The following is a 20,701-nucleotide window of genomic DNA, read 5'->3' on the forward strand; positions in this document are numbered from 1 at the left end:
CTGAGGAGTACAAATGTCTCCCAAGAAGTACCTCTTGTGACACTATTGCCAGTTCCAAAATGTTCACAACCGCTTGCATTCTCGCTTTGCGTAAGAGATCTAATCATGCTCTGACAATTTCAGAATTCGTTCCACTTTAGTGAATGCAGATCAAAATACAGAAGAACGAGCAGGCTGATGAATTCCCCTCTCTGCCGTACTCCCTCAACAGAGTCAGCTCATTAAAGGAACTTAGAAGATAACACAAGTTTGTTTTCAGAAATTCAAGGCCAACTGTCCATAAGGATTTCTCACGCCCTGTCGGCAGTTCTCAGGGCAGGGAATTGCAACATTAACTACACAGGAAGGAATAGTGGAATGAATAAATGATAAAGGCCTTTAGGGTAACTACCTGGGGTATTACTTTACACGCTCACATCAAATAGGTTAGAAGAACATGCAATTCTGTCACCTGATTCTGTTCTCTGCCTGAGAATAGGTCAATGTCTGCAATTCAGTAAGACTGAGATAATGAAACAATATTGAGACGAAGATCCCAATATATTAAAAAAAGTTAGTGAATGAAAGGACTGAATGACAAACACATGTCAGATGCGTAGCAGTGCAGATTAGCGAGGCATGTTGTGTGAAGACACATAATGGCTGAAATCTAGTAGTCAGTAAGGCCACTGAATCCATGGAATTTAAAGATGAGCTGATTATCCAAATTCCCACTGTTTTAATAGGCCTATTCTTGTTGCGATTTACTGCTGGATTTCAGCTTGTATTGTATTTTGTGCCAATGAGTCTGCAATAAATGCCTGTTTGTTTTTCCATCTTTGCAATTGAGGGTTGCCTCACACAGCACTTGTATGCAAGCAGCAGAACAGATACACACCAAACATTGCCTCCCACCATGGAGTATGCTGTTTTGGATTCCCCACGGTAAGCCATAGAGGAAGAGCTGCTTTTTAGTCAGAAGGGCCTCCCCACCACCACCAAATATTGAAGTCTCAAGTTCAGTTTCTGTTATTCCCACTTGATAGGAGATTTGGCAACATCCGCTGGGAAAAGGTCTTACACATAAGATCTTGAAGAACACATTGATACTGATCAGAGCAAAAATACTGGTCTAAACAAGCTAATTAGGTTGCCTCCATAAAAGGTAGTTTCGTTTTCTAGCGGAGTCACCTAAATTCCAGAGAATCATCCAGCCCAATGCATGGACTGAGTATTTCTATGGTGCAAATTATTTTCTGTGAGTCAGATTATTTTTCAGAATTCACTTGGGCAAAAGTAAGGTAGAATAATTAACTAGATTATAAAATTTGATGCAGATGCCTATAAGATACATGTTTCCCTTTTTCCTCAGGAATCACTTCTATCATCTGTGAACAGCCTCCCAGATTTTGGTTCGAGACACCACCATTTAAGAAGAATATTAAGAAGCTGGAAATACGTCATGAGATAAACCAAGAAGGTAAAAGATCTGGATACCAAGCTGTAGGAAGAACAGCTGAGAGATTTGGTGCATTTAGCATGGAGAAGAGAAGACTGAGAGATGCTATGTCAGCTATCTTCAAAATATCTGAAGGGCTATCACACAAAAGATGAAGCAAACTTTCTTTCCTGTGGCTCCATGGTGTAGTTTCTCCCTACAGGGAGAAAGGTGGCATAAAAATAAAATAAACAGGACCATGGTAATGAATTGAAAGTATGAGAAAAGAGATTTTGCCTTAACATTAGGAAGAACCTCTTGACAGCAAGAGCTGTTTGACAGTGGAATGGACTCCCTGAATGGGCAGTGAACTCTCCTTCTGAGGTTTTTGAAGGGACGTTGGATGACCATCAATTGGGGATGGTTTGGGGATGTTCTTTTTTGTTTTTGCTTTGGCAGGGGGTTGGACTCGAGATGTCGTCCAGCTTTACAATTCTATGATTCTGTAATTGTCTCCCAACAGAGACATGAACTAAATTCCGCAGCCATATATCCAAGATATAAGTGTAGCATTTAAGACTATTGACAACAGAGGTGTCTCAACCGAGAGGAGGTTCTGCCAAAGGATTCAAAGACCTTTCTCTCATCCCTTTTTATTCTAATACCACCATGAAGACAAAAGCATTTTCACTCTTAACAGCTGTCAGGGTCATAGCTGAAAACATCGTCTTTGCTTTGGAACTGGAAGGCTGGGCTAATAGGGGAAAAAACAGACACATAGAATGCTGGATCTCTAATGAGAAAAAGGCAACCCATTTGTTGGTTGTCCTGGGGGGGGGTGTCGCATTGCTTATTGGGCATTTCCCAGTTAAGTACAATATCTTTGTTGAGGTATAAATGCTATAAATGCTACCTCAGTAGTGTTCATGGAAAGAGGAGTAATATGCAGGCAGAATACATGCACCAGGCATTCCCAGAAACAAATAGTATGCAGGATATTTTTTTTTTCCTGAGGAACCTATGTTGTACAGCATTTGCATTTCAATAGAGCAGAAAGCATCATTTCTCAACTGTATTTCTCCAGACTCTCCGGAGCACCCTAAAGGCCTGTTCTTGCCATTTGATTAATCACTTCATGCTTAATGCTTTTTAAAATACTACTACTTTTCACAAACAAAGATAAATGCACTGCTGTTCTGAGCAAGCCTGGGACCTAAATGAGTTCCCTCTACACACGCTTTCTCCTTTTAGCCTTAAATTCTGTTGAGCCCGTTAAATGTGGAAGGGGTTTTACCGGAGTTTTTGAGCTGTAAAATAAAATGTCAGGGAGTCAGGCCTCCATGAAATGGATGAATGCTACAGGCCTTGCTCAAGCTTGTCATAATAACCTAAGAAAATGTAAGCACATCTCAAAACAGGGTTAACATTCTTGTAAATGGTACAAGAACGTCAGTGCATTATGAACGGCTAACTCATTAAATTAGCCTTCTTCAGTAGGGTGCCCTGCAGATGTTTTCAGCTATAACTCCCATCAGCACAAGTTAACACAGTCAATAGGCATGCTGGAGGTGCAGGCCAAACATATGGAGGGCACTATATTTGGGGAAGGCTGTATTAAGCCGTCCGTAATATTTCTGACATCTGCAATATAACAGAATTCTTCTACAGTATGTGTTATAGCTAAGATGGCAGAGGCTGCCTGGAGAGCTCGGTCAGTTAAGTATTTAGCTGTGGAGCAAGAGACTGATGGTTCAATTATCCTACTACACCTCTGAAGAGAAAGGCTAGCCTATATATCTTCGGGCAAGCTGCACCGTCCCAGAGCAATCCCAGAAGAAGAGAATGTGAAATCATTCTGTATCCTTTATAGTGAGAAAGTTTGGAAAGGGTTGTCACAAGTTGGAATTGACTTGATGCATGCAGTTATTAGTAAGATTGCAGATCTGATGAAAATGCAGAAATGCAACTCTCTTCAATAGCTTCCCATGGTGCAGACTGCTAACATGCATGTATGCGCATGTATACAAAGAGAAGGAGAGAGAGGGAGAGGGAGAGAGCAGCAGGTTTTCAGCCTGCACTGAATGTTTCTGTGGGCAAAGTTCTGTGTTCTGAAGGTACAGCATCATAGCTGAAATCCCCTTTCCCTCCAAGATTGCTAACAACAATTCTCAACCAGGAAAACACTCTCTGGTTGCTCATACTCCCAATGAACTGCCACTGGGATGACTGTCAACATGGAAGTGGTGATGGAGGAAGCTCTATCAAATGGGGGAAAGTCAGAACAGAGAACTGTTAGTGGAAGAAAGGGAGGCTGCTCTGATAACTATGTGAAGTTATAGGGTTGGAGGTGGAAGTGCAAGTGTTAGAAGTAAGGAGAAGCTTGCTATGCTGGCTAGCAATCCTGAGACAAGTAAGGTTGGACCGTAGCAATGATGTAGTGCATGAGAGGAAAGCTTTTAGCAGATGTTGGAAATAATTAGTTGCAAGCGACTACATCTAATTATGGTACTTTGTGTGTGTGTTTAAAGCATAGTGCAAAGCTATAATTAGAAATTTTGACACCCAAGGGAAATGTTATTTATTTATTATTTTGACTTATATACTACCCCATAGTGCTGGAGCACTCTCTGGCTGGTTTACAACATAATTAGGCAAACAACAACTTGCAATACATCTACCTGTTTTCCAAGAACTGGACATACTACTCACTAAAAGCTGTAGAGTAATCACTGGAGTCATGAAGCCAACCCTTAATAATAAAATCAGCTTTCAAAAAATATTGTTTGTTACTGAGAACTTTTACTTTTGATTTTGGCAATGCTTCTTACAGGTCAGCAATGCTAAGGTTTGAAATTCTGTGTGTATATATGTAATTGAAAGGTGCTTGAAGTGTCTTAAAAAGTTTCAATAACTCTTGGATTTTTCGGCATAGAAACAATGTAGACGAATTAAAGCTTGTAGAAACAGACAAAATGTTGCCTGAAATCATTGCAACAGTGAAAAGACTTATACTTTGGTACCCACATGAACCCACATGATTGACGTGATTATCTGATTTCATACTGGAATTAACCGTTTCAGGGATAAGAGAGAGCTGTGACAAACACAGGCTTCTGATTTTTCCTAGAGGCATATAAAGGTCTACATAGCTCTTAGGAAGGTATTCAGGCATTGAACGTTTTGACCTGACAAGCATATGATCCAAAGTAGCACCTAGGCATTTGAAGGCAAAATGATGATCTATCTGGATGCCTTTTCAGGTAATCTCAGATTTCCAAGATGCCTGTTTATTTCTCATATGGAAGGTACATATTTCAGCCTAAGTAGAGTTGGTTTAGGTTTATTTCTATCACATTCTGCATTAAGTTCTTCTAATACATATATTAAAAGATATTCCACCATCTGAAAGCTGTGTAAGTGAGCACCCAGTGCAAGATATAAACATAAATAAAACATTTGGTGCTTTGTGTAAGTGGTTGGTCACTGGTGTAGATGTTGAAAAAATAGGAGCCAGTCTACTGTTCCAAAGGTTAACTTCCTCTAATACCTGTCTAGTACAGGAAATCCACAGCTAAAAATCACTGACATGGTAAGGAGTATTAATTGCATAGGGGAAATGTAGCCACTTGTGCATATTTTCTTTAAAGACTGCAAGATTTTATAACAAAATGGAAGAACAGGTTCTGCAGCGTGTCGTGGCCAATGTCTTTGGCAAGAAGATGTTTTTTAAAGTCCTTCAGAGCTTTGACCTACAGGGCATTTGAGAACATAAGTTTTAGTTTCTTTCTTTCTCCTTCCCTGCCTAGCAAGAGTGATAGCTTTGGGTCCAGGATGGTTTGGCTATAGGTCAGTTCTAGCTACTGACGCTATGCTAATACGATACATGGCATTTGAGGTTCCTGTACATATGCACTCAGTCACTGTTTCCCTGCAAACAAACCTTTTCCTCTCAGTGTCACTTTGAAATATAGTGTCATTTTTGGGACCATGGGTCCAAAAAAATGCCTCAGAAAGTAAATGAAAAAAAACTAAACAACATATTAGTTGAGATTATACAGAAGTGTGGCAATAAAGCTATAATTGCAATTAATAATGAGCTTAAAGACCACCAGTAGTGAATAATTAGTTGGACTGTGTTACTTGGCCTGCGGTGTAGATGTTTGTATTTTTAGTGGGGGACTTTTAGTGTGTGGGGAGTGTTTGGGGAATTTTATGTGTGTGCATGTGTCTGGTCTCTAGGTGTCTGTGAATTTCGTTGTATGGGTATACTGTGTATATACTTACAATGACAATAAATTATTATTATTATTATTATTTAAAAAGTGCACACATGAAATATTCTGAACTATAGTGGGCACCTTTACAGGCATTTAGGGATGTGCAGAGCAAAAAAAATCATTTTAAAATCATATTTCTGTCATTTTGGGATTTTCTTTCAGGTAATTCTCTTCTCTTCTTTCTTTTTCATGTTCTTAGTATGCTTATACTTTTCACTGACATGAAAGTGAAAGCCTATTCCAGGTTATTTTGTTTCTGTTTTCCATATTTGTGTTTCTTAGCACCAGTCCAAATTAAGCCCTAAAGAGCCTTTAAAAGCTACTCCAAAAATCAAGAGGTAAGCAACAGAGAATCACTCTGTTCCAAAGCAGGCAACGGTACATGAGAAAGAAATGTCGTCATCAGACCTCTCCGGTCATCAGTTTATATCACATTCATATAGGCACACTGGAAAAGTCACACTGGCACATAGAGACATCTACGTACTCACAAAACCAACCAATGACAACACAACACCAACAACAAGAAGAAAGAAATGGCTTAAGCTGCACCCAACTGACAATGACCACCATCCACACAGCCCAATGGCACACTGACACAGTCTTTTAGTCCACCCCTCAGCAGACACACGCTGCCACAGAAACAAAGAAAACAGCCCCAGAATCCCGCCAAAATGTACACCTTTAACAGAGTAAACCCGCACTAAATTAACCAAATAAACTTTTTCTTTTAAAATCAGTGAACATGGAAAGCATCCCACCTCCCACGTACACACGGAGGAGAAAATACGAAAATAAATGAAGAGAGTGTATGTGCTACCTGTTCAGTTTTGGAATATGGGGAGAGTTCTCACTCTCCTACCACTTGACGCCTCCTGTTTTCTTCTTTCAGCAGGAAACATTAGGCAAGACCTAGACAGTGTAAAAATAATTAAAAGACACAGGGAAACATACCCTCTCCCCAACAAAATCAATTTTTAAAAGGACAAAAAAAGAGGAAAGAATCCACGATGGAGGCACAGCATCAGGCAGGCAAGCAGGCAGCACAAAATGGAGACCAGCAGGAGCTCCGCAGCACATAGCAATCCCACTTATAAAAACAACTGAAGCAAAAGAGTGTTGCTCATTAGGTTCCAGGCCCTTCTAAAGATTCTAAGCTTCTTGTTCCCCTCCAGATGTTCTGACTGGCTACTGTGAGCCCTCATTGGTCACACCTCCTTGTCTTTGCAATAGCCCTTGCAAAGCTATTGGATGAAAAATTTGACAGGCAATTTTACAAAGAGTGAAAGAAAAGGTACATTCAAAGGATGAAAGAAATTTTAGATGTGCCAAGAGTGAAAGAAAGATGAAACAAAGAGGGAAACAAGAAAAGAACACGAAACATCCATGTCCTTCCTTTTCATTAGTACAAATCATTCATGTTTGGGGGGGGGGTCTCTTTCAGAAATCAATGAAAGAACACAAAAACTGGAGAGGAAACCGCTTTTGTGTGTTTGTGTTTTTATTAAAAAACAACAACAACAAAATCATCCCTAGCATTTTACGTGCTCAAATTCTATTCTAAACAGGCAGAGTTTCCAAACACCATGTTACTGCAACAAATTTTATTCCCATTCCACAAAAGGCTTGTGGGCTAGCAGCTCTGAAAGTCTGTGTGCTTTCATAGAGAAACTCAAAATACAATATTATGGTAGTTGGGTGAGGTGATGAAAAGCAATTTGAATGTGTCTCATATGCTTGTTTCTTCCCAGTTAGAAATGGCATCCTGGAGAGAAGGTTTTGATTTACATAAGTATAATAGGTTAAAAAAAGAAAAAAGAAAAGAAAAACTGAATAGTCATGCTTACTGGACACTTAAATTTTAAATTATTTTCAGCTAAATTCTTCCATATTTGTTCAATTTCCTCCCTGAAAAACTGCTGGCAGGGGGAATGTATGTACATATGTATTTGTGCATTTATGGAGATAAATGGAACATATAAATAGTAAAAGAGAAATGTATGGCTCTTCAGAGCAAATTCCTAAAAAATATTATATTCCATTGTATAATCTCTATGTCAATCTTCTCAAATAAAAAAAAATATGTTCACTTCAATTTCTTAAACAGAAAATTAACTCCCTAAATTTATCACACACCGAGACACAGAAGCAAAGAAGTCTAGGCACGATTCCTTGAATATATGTTTGGACAAATCCTCAAAGTATTCTCTGCTGCTTTGGGAATGAAAAAAATTATATTACAGTTCTTAAATTACAGTATTTCTCACTTTCCAGAAAGAGGACATTAAAAAGGATCTTGGAAGCTGATATTTTAAAAAAACACACACAGAAAACTATTATTTTTGAATTCACATGAGATAGCCAGGCATGGTTCAAGTTTCATAAAAATTATTCCTTAGTTCTCTGTGAACAGTATTCATCAGTAACATGGTGGAGATATGCATTTATGTCTAGGAATTCAGAATTCTTCCTTCCAACACTCAACCACTGACTCTTGAGTAGGTCCACTGACTTTAATTAGACTGCACTAATGGAAGGCATGTGTACTGTGGTTTTTGTGGGGTGAACAGATTGCCAGCAAATCTCAAAATGCTCATCTGGGGAATCTGAGCCTTAATCCATCTACACTGGTGTGGAACTGGTTAAGGAATTAGTAATGGGAAAATCCATTTTGCACACAGCATATAACCAGGATTCCATTCAGAGCAAATATTTTCTTTTCCTTCATATTTTCTTGGTAAGCTTGAATATTTCAGCCTTGCGATCCAAATGGTGTTTACTTTTTCAGGGGCCTCTCCTTTTCTTATTTGTAGGAGCAGTTTCACTAACAATAGCGTTCACATTTCATAAAACCAAAATCCTGCAACTCTAATAGTTCTACTTATATCTCATCTCCCCTTATAACTTATGCTTAAGAGCTGCTCCCCTGACTCTTCCAAACAATGGCTTCTATTCCCCAATTTCTGGGAAAAGGAAGTCATTTGGTGACTGGGCAGAAGAGTTTCAAAAGGCACAATGCTGTCAGTGGACATGCATTTGTGTACATATACTGTACATATACATATACTGTATATATTTAATTTTTAAAGATCTTCATTACATACACACACACACGCACGCACGCACGCACGCACATACATACATACATACATACATACATACATACATACATACATACATACATGTGTGCATTTCTTTTGATTATATTCCAGTTTCCCCTTTAAAAAGTTTGCATGAATATCTTTATTCATTAAAGTCTCCTGGAGGTCATCTTCTGGAAATAAAATTTTGGCAAAAGAACTAGGTGTGTGTACTGGAAGGGCAGAAATATGTGCTGCCTGTTGGATTATGACTCATATCTCATCTTGCATGTCAAACAGACAGCTTCTGTCACCACCGTGTTTGCAGTGATCACATCTTTCTCCACTCTTAGCGTTCTCTCTCTGCTTGTGGGGAAATATGCTGAAATGGCCATGGCACATATGTGTGGTGTGGGGTAAAATGGAGATGAGTAACATATACCAGTACAGACCCTTTTAAAATTTTCTTTTGTTGCTGGCAACACAGATGTGATCCTTCTGTGCAAACATGTGCCGAATTTTCAGTAAGTACGTACAGGGTTTCTTTGCTCATTACTAGAATTCAACAAACATATGATATTACTAGCCTGTAATTTCATGGTGAATATGAAATTTTATTTCAGGGCTTATAGTCTCAATTGTATGCAATGCTCATGAACTTCGAAGCAATTATGGGAAAGGGATTTTGGAATGTTTTACACTGACCTATGTTTGCATGTTTGGCCTGACTCCTGGGTATATTTTAATATGCTATTGAAAGAGAATTTCTGCAATATTTTATATCCATGGCACTGTATATCCACCAGATTTTTGCTCAGGGTTAGTCTTCCAAGACTCTACGTTTCCACAATGTTCCGTGCAAACTTTTAGTGGCCTTCTTGGGTTACTGAAACAATAAAGTGAGAAGCACCATCATGTGGCAATTTATTGTTGAAAGCCATAGAATTATTGGCACTATTTTGGACAAACAGCAGCTACTTACCTCTGATAAGTAACCAAGGAAGCCATGGAAATTTATGGAGGATGAAGGAGCAATGGTGAACCAGTAGATATCCTACCAGGAATTCTTACCAGTAGATATCAAAAAGAGCCACAATTGACTAACTAGGACCTGTGCATTTCCAGGACATATAAAATCCTGAAATGTCCATTTTTGGCATGTGGAGAAAGTAGAAGTATGAAAGGAGCAGGTAAAGTCCTCATTTTCTCATGGAACCATGCCAGTTCTGCTGGCCTCTGTGAGGGCAGGCAGAGCTGTGCAGTGATTGGATTTTGTGTGTGAGTTTGTCAAATTAATTTCCCTTTTGACTGATGCACATTAACCTTTGAAGCTAGGTAGCTGGACGTCAAAGGCTGGAGAAAACAGGAGAACTGACAGTTCTTACAGGCAGTAGTTAAACCAATGGTCTTCAGATGTTTTTAGACTTCCAATCCAAGCCAATATGGTCAGTAGCCATGGAATCTGTTTTAGCCCAACAACTTCTGAGGACTAATGGTTGAGATTTACAGTCCTAGTTAATGTTTTTGGAGTAAAAAGGAGACTTGGAATATCCAAGACATTTCTTACAAAATGCCCTTTCCACAAGGTCCAACCAGAATTCCAACTAATTATATTTTTTAAAAAATAACTTTTCAGCCCTGGAAAAGATACATAAAAACATAACTACACTGCAGCTCAGTACTTATTTTTTATTTACACATACATTTACATATACATACACACACACACACACACACAGTGTAGTTATGTTTTTATGTAATGGGTTTAAAGGGTTTAAAGCCCATTTAACAGTGCTTATTCTTTAGATAACTAGTCACATGCTAAGGCACAGCACACACCCATGTGTTTCTCTCACTGAAATCTCCTCTCCTCGTTGTGCACCTGTTGGAGCTTACTGAGAACATTCTGGAGTTTCATAAATCCCCGAGTTATTTCCATGATGAGTTGTGGTTTTAGCATACTCTAAACAGTATATTTACCAGTAAGATAAGTTTCTAAGCTTCATATTAAAGGCCACTTTTCCCACCCTTTAAATATATGTCCAAGAAGGTGATACAATACTTTCTTTCCAGAGGTGTTTTTCTTCAAACCTCCCTGGGTCAGTACAATCAACTTGCTAATGAAGTCCATGGTTATCTCACATGACCACCACCAAACAAGCTAATTTCAAGAAATCAGAGTTCAGTTGAGAAATTTTGCAATAGTACAAAGAAATATAACCACTTATAGGATCAAACTTCTTATCATAGAGTCACTGTAATATCTGTTTTGACTCTTCAGTAATTGTATTCATGGAACAAATCTGGACAGACTTCTGTTCTTTATGATGAAGACAGAAAGGATCATCTGAGTAACAGTCATTGAGAATTCTCAAAGGAAGTAGTAAACAACAATAACAAAAGCAACAACAGAACTACAAAATGTGCCAATATTAGGAACAGTGTGCCTGCTGAACCAATATTTAACAGATTCTTAGAAATCTGGTTAAAATTTGTATCTGTTATATAATACTAGTCAATATTTTTATAAGTTTGATTGACTGGTTCTGTGTATTTTTAAATAGTAATAGTAATAATAATAAGAATCCCCTTTCACCCCAGCAGATTTAGTTATTTCCATTCCTCTCTGATTGTTCCTCCAAAGAAAAGATTTGTCAAATGATCCTATTTTCAAATAGAATGAGCAGCCATTCAATACAGCTCAATCCCTCATGTGTATATGATGCTGAACCTCCTTCCTTCAGGAGGGGGGAGGGGGGAACATTTTTTCCAGCAGTGTACGTGAGATTTGCTCTGGCCATGCCCATTCAGTGTGTTTTGAGGAGACTTAACAAGTATTCCATCCTTCTGCTTTTACTACGCATGGGCTGAATGGAGGGCATGGAAGTGACTATCTAGGAGCTTGCTTCTTGTTTCATTGATAACTGACAGCAGGTGGAATTCCCATTGGGATTCCATGCACTGAAACTGTTTGGGGAAAAAAAGCATTTGATATCTCATGCAGTGAAAAGAAGAAGCGAACTCTATAAAGATGAGTGGACTAGGGAACAAAGAAAACCTGAGTCTTTTTTTTTTGTGATATTCCTGCCCAGAACAACTTCTCCTTAGGCCATCCTGTCAGTCAAAGGAGAGGACAAGGTAGGAGGAAATTATCTCCTATGAAGATTAGATTTTGCTGTTGTTGTTGAGTGCTCTCAAGCTCCTTGTAGCACCACCCATTGTCTTCCTAGGTTGTTGGTGATCCATTGTTCAGAGAAGAGGCCAGTGATGGATGTTGCCCTGACCTAAGAGCAGTGAAGTCTGGGGGCCTTGACCCAGGCAGGTTGCAATTAGCCAGAATTAGTCATCTGTGTCCATGGCTTGTCTTCCTTTAAACACCTAACAGTGTGAAAGCCCCTTTTTCCCAAGCCTCTCTTTCCCTGTTGCTTTGTGACGGAACACACCCCTCTCTCCAGAGGATCCTGGTTGAGTTTTGTTTCTTGCCCTTTTAGAAGCTACACCAATCATTAAAAGAAACTTAGCGGCCTCATTATCACCCTGTGCAATTCTCCACTCATTAGCCTTCAAAGCTGGGGGATGGAAAAGGGGGAAAGGTGAGAGGTGGGAGGGAAGGGCAGAGCTCCCACTAAACATTCATAAGCTTCTTTGGTTTCGTTATTTTCTTGAGTGTGAGCTTTAATTGCAAATAGTGGATTTGATTATTGCCTTATATTGCATACATTTTTTTCTGAGAGCCTGTTTCAAGCTGGTTAAAGTGAAAAATTTTGGACTAAATCCAGTTGTTAGCCTCAACTACAGCAGACCCATGAAATGTTAATGCATGCCCTAGTCATTCAATGGGCTCACTCTAGTGAGGATTAAAAACTGGATTTCGTCCCTTGTAAACAAGGATAACTAAATGTTCAAACTGAATTACTATTCAGATTAAATCACATAATTTGCTGTAGACTAATTATCATGCAGATCTGCTGCATATATGTCCATGTCATTATGCCTATGTATGTAGGTTTACTGCACATTTTCTGTCTTTCTAAGATGTGTCCTGGTGAAACCAATTTAAAGTGAGGACATTTAGCATCGAGCCAACTTCCCCCAACTGTGAACTCTCAACGATAGTCTGTTTATACTGATGAGATGCAACATCCTGTCTTTGAGATGTACACTTCAGCATTTTTGGCAAGCTGCATGCCTGAGTTCATGCTAAACTACAGCATTAACAATTCACTATCCAGTCCAATCTTTCAACATGAACTTCAAGCAAAGCTGCCCCCAATAAAAATAGTGTCAAAACAGAGAGGAACATGCCCATGGGAGGAAGCGAAACTGATCTCAGAAGGTCAAAACTTTATTAATATGAGTGTGTGTGTGTGTTTGCTTTAAATAGTATGTTTTTGTAATATTAGTTCTTCTTCATTTTCATCTTCCTCCCAATTTGTCTGAAACTTTTTTCCTTATTGTCAAATACTAAAGAAGTATCCACTTTAAGGAAAGGCATATATCTTTATAGAACCAAAGTGAATCAAAGTGAAAATGAGATTTTTACATCAACATCGTCCTTGCTGAGTGCAGAAAGGAACAGGCAACTTCAGACCTATGTTACTGTACTCTGTTCCTTTCAACATGTACTGTGGAAATCTTGATGTTAGCTGCCCCAAATGCACCAGATGTTGCCTGTCATTGGGATAAAACAATCTGATACATCTTATATAGATTGTTATATATCTATAACAATCTATATAATATGTTTGGGTCTAATGCATCACAGTACAATTAGTGTATACATATACATATACGTGTGTGTGTGTGTGTGTGTGTGTGTGTGTGTTGCATTAGACCCAAACAAGGAAAGAAAGTTATGCCTGAACCTTAAAGGATTAACTATAACAATAGCAGAAAGGAACTGACCACATGCAGATAAGTTGGAGCCAATATAAATGTCTGTAAGCTAGAGTTCATGAAAGATTAAACTAGTGAATTATGAGTTCAACAGTGCTCCTTGTACCCCAGGACAATTTCCGGATCTCAGTTCCCTATCTGGAAAATGGGGCTAACTTGCAAAGTTGATTGTAAAGGCAATCACAATAACCAAAATTATAAAACGTATTTTGTTTTACCGAAATGATAAATGGCAACACTACTAGCTGGCAAATACTACTTGCCTACATTGGGCAAAAGATTTGAACGTTCAGTAATGCAATGCCACTCGTAAAAATCTTGGGTGCTTCATTGTTTGGGGTTTCATAAGGTTACCATTTGATTAAAATGTAAGTGTGTAGAAATATTATTCTGCCTCTCTGTTTAGATGGTGTACAAGTGTTACTGAAGGCACTATCTTAGAGGAAGTATTTGTTTCCTGCTGTTGATAAGGAATGGCTCTTTTAAAACTGATCCTGCAATCCGCAGATTGTATAAACTCTTGTAATGAAAATAATGGACCATAATTTCAAAATGCACAGCTTGATTTGCAAGCAGCTGTTTTCGGGTTGTGAAAGAAATGCTAATTATTTGATGTTGAAGATTATGTGGAAAATTGCAGTTCAGGTATGTTGGAGCTTCTGGGAGGAAAATGGATACAAGTCTTAGGAATAACTGCAGTCAACCTTGACTTTTCACAGTTTTAGACAAATCAGATTCTTCTCTGAATCCTTCTTTAAAAATTGTAGATAAGGGACAAGCCACAAAGTAAGGGAATGAGGGGTCCTGCTCTTCTCTGTGTTGTTCAACCATTGAACATGGGTGGACCTGAATACACAACTAGAGCAAACAAAACAAGGCAGACCTCATGATCAGCTTGCTTTCCACAGTCAGGCTTTTTTCCCAACATGTTCTTCCCAACATTTGTGGACTGCCAGCCGGGGCTGGTAATAAAATAAAAAAAATTGGAATGCTCATGGAGATCCTTCTCTGAATGCAAGAATAACACCCTCCAGTCAGGGTAGCTGGGGCCAACTAACGAGTCTCCTCCTCTCATGTAACCCACACCTGTCCTCTTTCACAGTTGGATTCCTCTGACCTGGGACCAAAACCCCCCAATGTTTTTGCATTTTACCTTCAAAGAAAAACAAACAGGATAAGAAACCTCTCATAGATCTGTGCAAGAGGAACAGTTGCCAAGTCAAACACACGCTTGAATGCAGAGCAACTGTGCTCTGCTGCACTGTTCAGAATCAGCTCCGCATATCCTTTTACACTAAGGATGGACTGAGGGGTGGAAGGCATCTACAAAGGAAATAAGAAGAGGAGGAGGAAACCAAGCCCATCCAGCCCCCAACCCCAGTTAAAAGTCAGCATCCACATTATAAGCAAACCATTGGGCTAGATAATATCTACCTGTACAGTTGTACGCTAAACATTCCAGCAAAGATATGGAAATATTCACATGGGACACAGATTTCTAAAGTGTAACCCAATTTGTCATTTATGAAATGAGCAGCAAATTCGTTATTGAAGTGCCCATGTAGACAAACCACCTGCAAATCACAACTTCCTTTATCCTCAGATAATTCCTCAGTTTGCTATTTTCAGGCTTTGCCCCTGGTTTTGAGATTGCAACCTGGTCCTTTCACCACAATGCTTTCAGCATATATTTCATATCATTTGTATAAAGTCCTTCTGCCTGGCCAGTCCCATATATAAATCAGCTCTTTTTAAAATGTCCAAAATTGTGAGGAAAAGTAACCATTGCCCAGCCTGTAACTCCAGACAACAATCATACAACACGCAATATAATGAATCCATGAATGGCCTAGATCAAAGAAACTGGATAGACTTGGAACTTCTTAGAGAGAGCAGGCTGCATAACAGCAAGGTCTTTTCTGCAGTTCCGTCCTGCACCACCCTAATAGTATTAGTCAGAAGGCATATGACTCTGTCTGGCAGGGGTTGCCGACATGCCATCTCCATCATTTATGAAAGAGGACAGTACGCCTAGCAGGGGAAACGTCCACATAATTGCACAAAACATGACTGGAGTGGTATTACAGGATGCAGTACTGTGATACAAAGAAGAAACGCCAAGGCTCACATAATGTGGGGACTGAATTCAATCTCTGTGGTGTAAGAATGTCTCAGCAAGACAGGTGTGTTCTGTTCATTCCTCCCTCGACCCAGAGCTCAGTGGAAGGGGGTCGATGAAATCCATCCCTCCTGACTCTCTGAGGCTGATAATGTGGCCAAACATGAAAGGTAAGGTTAGGTAGATGGGACCCTCTTCTTCTCCTGTTATTTGATGACTATGTGTAGTGCCATAGATCTCTCTCTCTCTCTCTCTCTCTCTCTCTCTCTCAGCCCCACCAGGAAATTCAGGAATGTTGCAATCCCACCAGGTTAGAGCAGCAGCAGCTGGATTGGTTAGCTCAGTGGGTTAGGTATTTGGCTGTGGAGCCAGAGGTCAGGAAATATGATTCTATTGGCAGAGTGTGGAAATTTATTGGTTACAACTTCCAGCATGGATAGCTGTTCTAATCCAAAAAGTCAACTTCTCCAATATCTGTTTCCTTTTAGTATTATTCATGGGCATTTCTGCCATGAATGGGCTGCCTCGCTCCTTACAATGAATGTAGTTTCATTAATGATTAACTCTGGGTAGCATGGATGGTTGAGGGGTGGGGTGGGAGGACCTTATGACAACTTAATAATCCCTGTAAGAGTTAAAACAAAGACCCAGAGCTGAACTGCAATAAATCCTCACTTAGGAAGTCTTTTTCTAATTCACTTACAGAAATTTGCAATTTGCTAATGATTTCATTCATTAACCCCAGTCACTGCTGAGCCTGTAGCTCCTGGCTTGGTGTTGATGAGGCCTGAAACAGTGCTGCAAATAAGAAAACATTAGGAAACTGTACCCCTAAAAGACCACCTTTATATTGCCTTCTAATCCTCTGCCTCTCTTATTACTTTTATTTTCCATGACAGCTGTTTTTATGGCCATTTCATAGGGTTTTTTTAAAAAGAGGGTGTGTGTTTTTTAATGTACTTTGTAAATACCATTCAGTATTACAGGTTGGAACAGTTTTTACTTTTTAAAAAATCAAAATAAATATCAAAGCTTTCCCCCAAAGCTTGGAGAACTGTGCTTGCATAGGGGTTTGTGGATTTCTCTGTTAGAGCTTGTTTGTACACAACAAACCAGCAGCAGTGGAAGATCTGGCTTTGGGTGGGTGGGTGGGGTGGGGTGTGTGCTTTCCTCTACATTTAAATATAATTCCAATTTACAGATGGGAGATTAGGCTGTGTTGGGATTAAGGAAGATGCACAACTGTGTGTGCAGCTAGAGTGTGTTAAGTAGGTAGGGATTATTTATTTTATGCTGGATGATTGCACAGACTAAAAAAAAATAAAGATGAAAGCTGGTAGAAGACCTTCAAAAGCCACAGAGACAAAATGACTCCAAATGAGAAAATGAATAATGGATTCTGAGCTTTCAAAAAAGCAACGTTAAGCACTAATTTTGGGTGGGTGGGGATTCTATCCCAGGCTACTGAAACCATCATTCTTAGAGTTTCTGTTGAAAATTGTAGGTGAGCAAACATACTTCCATTTACGGTTAGTGTGACAAATATCACAGTGGTCTTTAGTGGTGATTACAGTTAAAAGAAAATCATATGGAGAGAATTAGAGGGTGAAGGGTAAAGGATTAAAGAGCAACTTTGAGCATCAACTCTAAAGGTCTTCCCAATAATTAGAAGACGAGACACATACTCTGACGCAACCAGGAAGCAGTCCATAGGGTCATTCTTTGAACATCAAGAATCTTCCAGTATTGCTCCATCCTCTCATATATGACGGCAAAAGGAATTTGTTATGTTTATTCATTCCATTTTCATGCTCTTACTTTTAGTTTGGTTTCAAAACACAGTGAAATTCCATGGAGAGCTTTTCATAAACTGAGGGTACATCCAGATAGGGAAAGTTGGAGTGGTCTGGTTCATACATAAAAGATACTAGTGTGATCTATTTTATCTCTCACTTGAGGGATCCTTCCGTTCACACTGATCAATGTTTTCTCTCCCATAGGTCCAGACAGAGAAGAGTCCAGACAGGTCTTTGAATCACTCCAATTCATTTCCCTTTTAATGAATGACACTCTCCTTCTTGTCCCCTTTCTCATCTTTTCCCATGGCTGTCCTTTAGCAGGCCACAGTGACTTTCCTTTTTGTTCTAAAACATGGCATAATGGAACATCAATGCATCTTCCTAGCATTGTATACATAATACTGCCAGTGTATCTTGTTTATCTAGAATAGCGCTACATCAATACACACACGTGCACACGCGCGCACACACACATGCATATATGTGTATTAAGATTTATATATAATGTTAGAGTAGATCAAAATACAGTGGTGCCTCGCTTAACGGGCGCCCCGTTTAACAACGACTCTGCATAGCGATTAAGTTTTAGCGATCGCAAAAGCGATCACATTGCAATGTTTTAAATAGGAAAAAATCGCTTTGCGATGATCGGTACGCTGTTTCACTTACCGATTTTCGCATAGCGATGTTTTTAGAACAGCTGATCGGCGGTTCCAAAATGGCCACTGGGTTTAAAAAAATGGCCACCCGCTGTGTTTTTGCACCGATTCCTCGCTTACCGGGCAGGGAAAATGGCCGCCGTATGGAGGATTTTCACTTAAAGGTGAGTTTTTTGCCCATAGGAAAGCATTAAACGGGTTTTAATGCATTCCTATGGGCTTTTTATTTCCGCATGGCGACGAAATTGCTTTGCGGCGATTTTTCTGGAACGGATTATTGTCGGTATGCAGGGCACCACTGTAGAGGAAGGAGGTTATACGTCATTCCTTTCAGGGCCAAATCCCACCAAATAGATCACAGGGTTGTCTCCTCAGATAATATCACCCATAGCTCTATTTTCATGTGAATTAACCATCTGCATGGGCTACAGAACAGGATAATTAGGAGTGTTCCAAATCATGCCAAAACCATTATAGCCCTAGCACTTTGTCAAAAAGGAATGGGACAGTTCTAAAAAGGGACTGGGTGGATCACTCTAAGTCAAAACAAGTGGATGCTGAAATTTGATTCCAACCAAATAGCACCAAGAGCAATCCAAATGGCAAGCTATATAATGCCCATCTGGCTGTGCTATTGGTCTTTCTGGGCAGGCAGTCCATCAGCCATGGACTATGGCCTGCCAAGTACTTGAGAACAGCCCTGTTTTCCAAGTTCTTGGCAGGCAGCTAAAACAGGAAATTTCACAGATCTTGGATGGCCCCACTGTGAGCATTGGGCTTACTTTAGCTTGTTGGTTGCACTGTCCTGAAAGGTGTTGGGGATGGCTTGGCTCCCTAAAATCTTTATCATAATTCACCAAGTATCGTTCACCACCCCATATCCATAGAGAAAAAATCAATGACAGTGGCCCCATCCAGAGTGTGGCCATGAGATCATACTTGCTTTGTAATGAAAGAGGTTTGATTCATTAAACCAAGGGTAGGCAATAGGGTCACTTCAGAGGTGATTATACTGCTCCTTTCTTGATTCTTCACCATGGCTATCCCATCTAGAGTGCTGGAAGTTGCAATCTGACCATTTTTGAGAGGCCACAGTTGCCTTTAGCATTAAGACGTAGCTATAAGCAATGGTTTTCAACCTTTGGCCTATCAGTTCCCAATAGTGGCGGTCAACTTGGTCGATGGTCAAAGATTCTGGGAGTTGAAGCCCTAACCATCTGAAGGATCAAAGGCTGAGAATGGCTGCCTTGAATTTTTATGATGCAAGATGTCTTGGGGCTTATGATCTTAAATCTTGACAGTTTTACTTTAGCTGTCAATTCTCTACAATTGGAAGTCTAATTGGAATAGCCTACACTGAACTCAGTGTGACCTAATATGTCTCAGTCAATGTGCACACAAGGTCTGCTGAATGTATCCCTATTCTGGCTTCCTGTTTTTCATGTGCTCTTGTACAGGCTCCTGTTTTTCATAAATAGTCATGTCATGTGCTTTGTAGCAAATTTCCACCTCTCTTTTATTCACACCTTCAAGGTGACTAAAGAGATGAGAGAGTCATATGAACATTCCCCACTCCATTAAAGGGTATTTGAAAGCACATGTTATAAGCCTGATCTCTATTATTTATGTAAAAAGCATTCTAGGTTAATTAAAGGGGGGGTGCCATAGATTAGCATTGCAATCATAGTGCAGTTTTATACGTAACCTACTTCTCAAGCAACAGGAATGGCAACAGAAAGCCACTGTCAGATAATGATTTTACCAATGTTAATTCAATGTTAAACATTATTTAGCTGTCCCACAAAGATCTAGTGGGGAATTACAAGTGTATCAGAGCAAGCAGTATTAAATGGCAGATGGTTTTAATGATTCAAAGTAACAACTGCTGAACTCCTCCAAAACATAAATATTTGGATAGAATTGTTGTCTTTAGAAAGGATGACAGTTACTACAATAAAACATAATTTACAAGTCTCATTGCAAGGGAATATAAAGTCACAACAGATTTAACAGACATGCACTGTGCAGTAGTGGTAAGCCAGGGAAGTGTGTGTAGGAATCAACCCTACCTGTACTCACTTACCCACAAGCAAGTGACATTGAAATCTCTGGGCTTACTTATAAGAAGGTATTCATAAGATTGTACCATCACTGTGTAACCCCTTAAATAGCTTTGAAAGAAGAGTAGCTTTCTAGTGTCTAATGTTTCACTGAATACACAACCAGGCTCTCCACAGTAATTCAGTCCAACAATGCTCTCCTATGTTGTTTCTTTTTTAAAATCTAGTGACCATGAATCCACTTTTTAAAAAAAAAAGAAGAAGAAAAATAAAAACAAAAAATGAATCACTCATTCAACAGAGAAAGATTCCCATTGTGGCATTGTGGATAGAATGATGGACTAAGACTCTGGAGAACAGGGTTCAAATCCCCACTTGGCCATGAAAATTCACT

The 20,701-nt window shown here is 39.4% G+C and overlaps 1 long non-coding RNA gene across 1 annotated transcript in view; it reads right to left on the bottom strand.

Moving 5' to 3' along the window:
* LOC140704150 (uncharacterized) overlaps positions 1-20,701 on the bottom strand; it is a 68,332-nt gene that overhangs the window by 23,440 nt on the left and 24,191 nt on the right. The window contains exon 1 of the long non-coding RNA XR_012083276.2: positions 1-20,701. This exon is cut by the window's right edge and continues 24,191 nt beyond it. This is a non-coding gene — a long non-coding RNA (uncharacterized LOC140704150).

Source organism: Pogona vitticeps, chromosome 2, assembly GCF_051106095.1.
Source record: "Pogona vitticeps strain Pit_001003342236 chromosome 2, PviZW2.1, whole genome shotgun sequence".
Classification (NCBI taxonomy): Eukaryota; Metazoa; Chordata; class Lepidosauria; order Squamata; family Agamidae; genus Pogona; species Pogona vitticeps.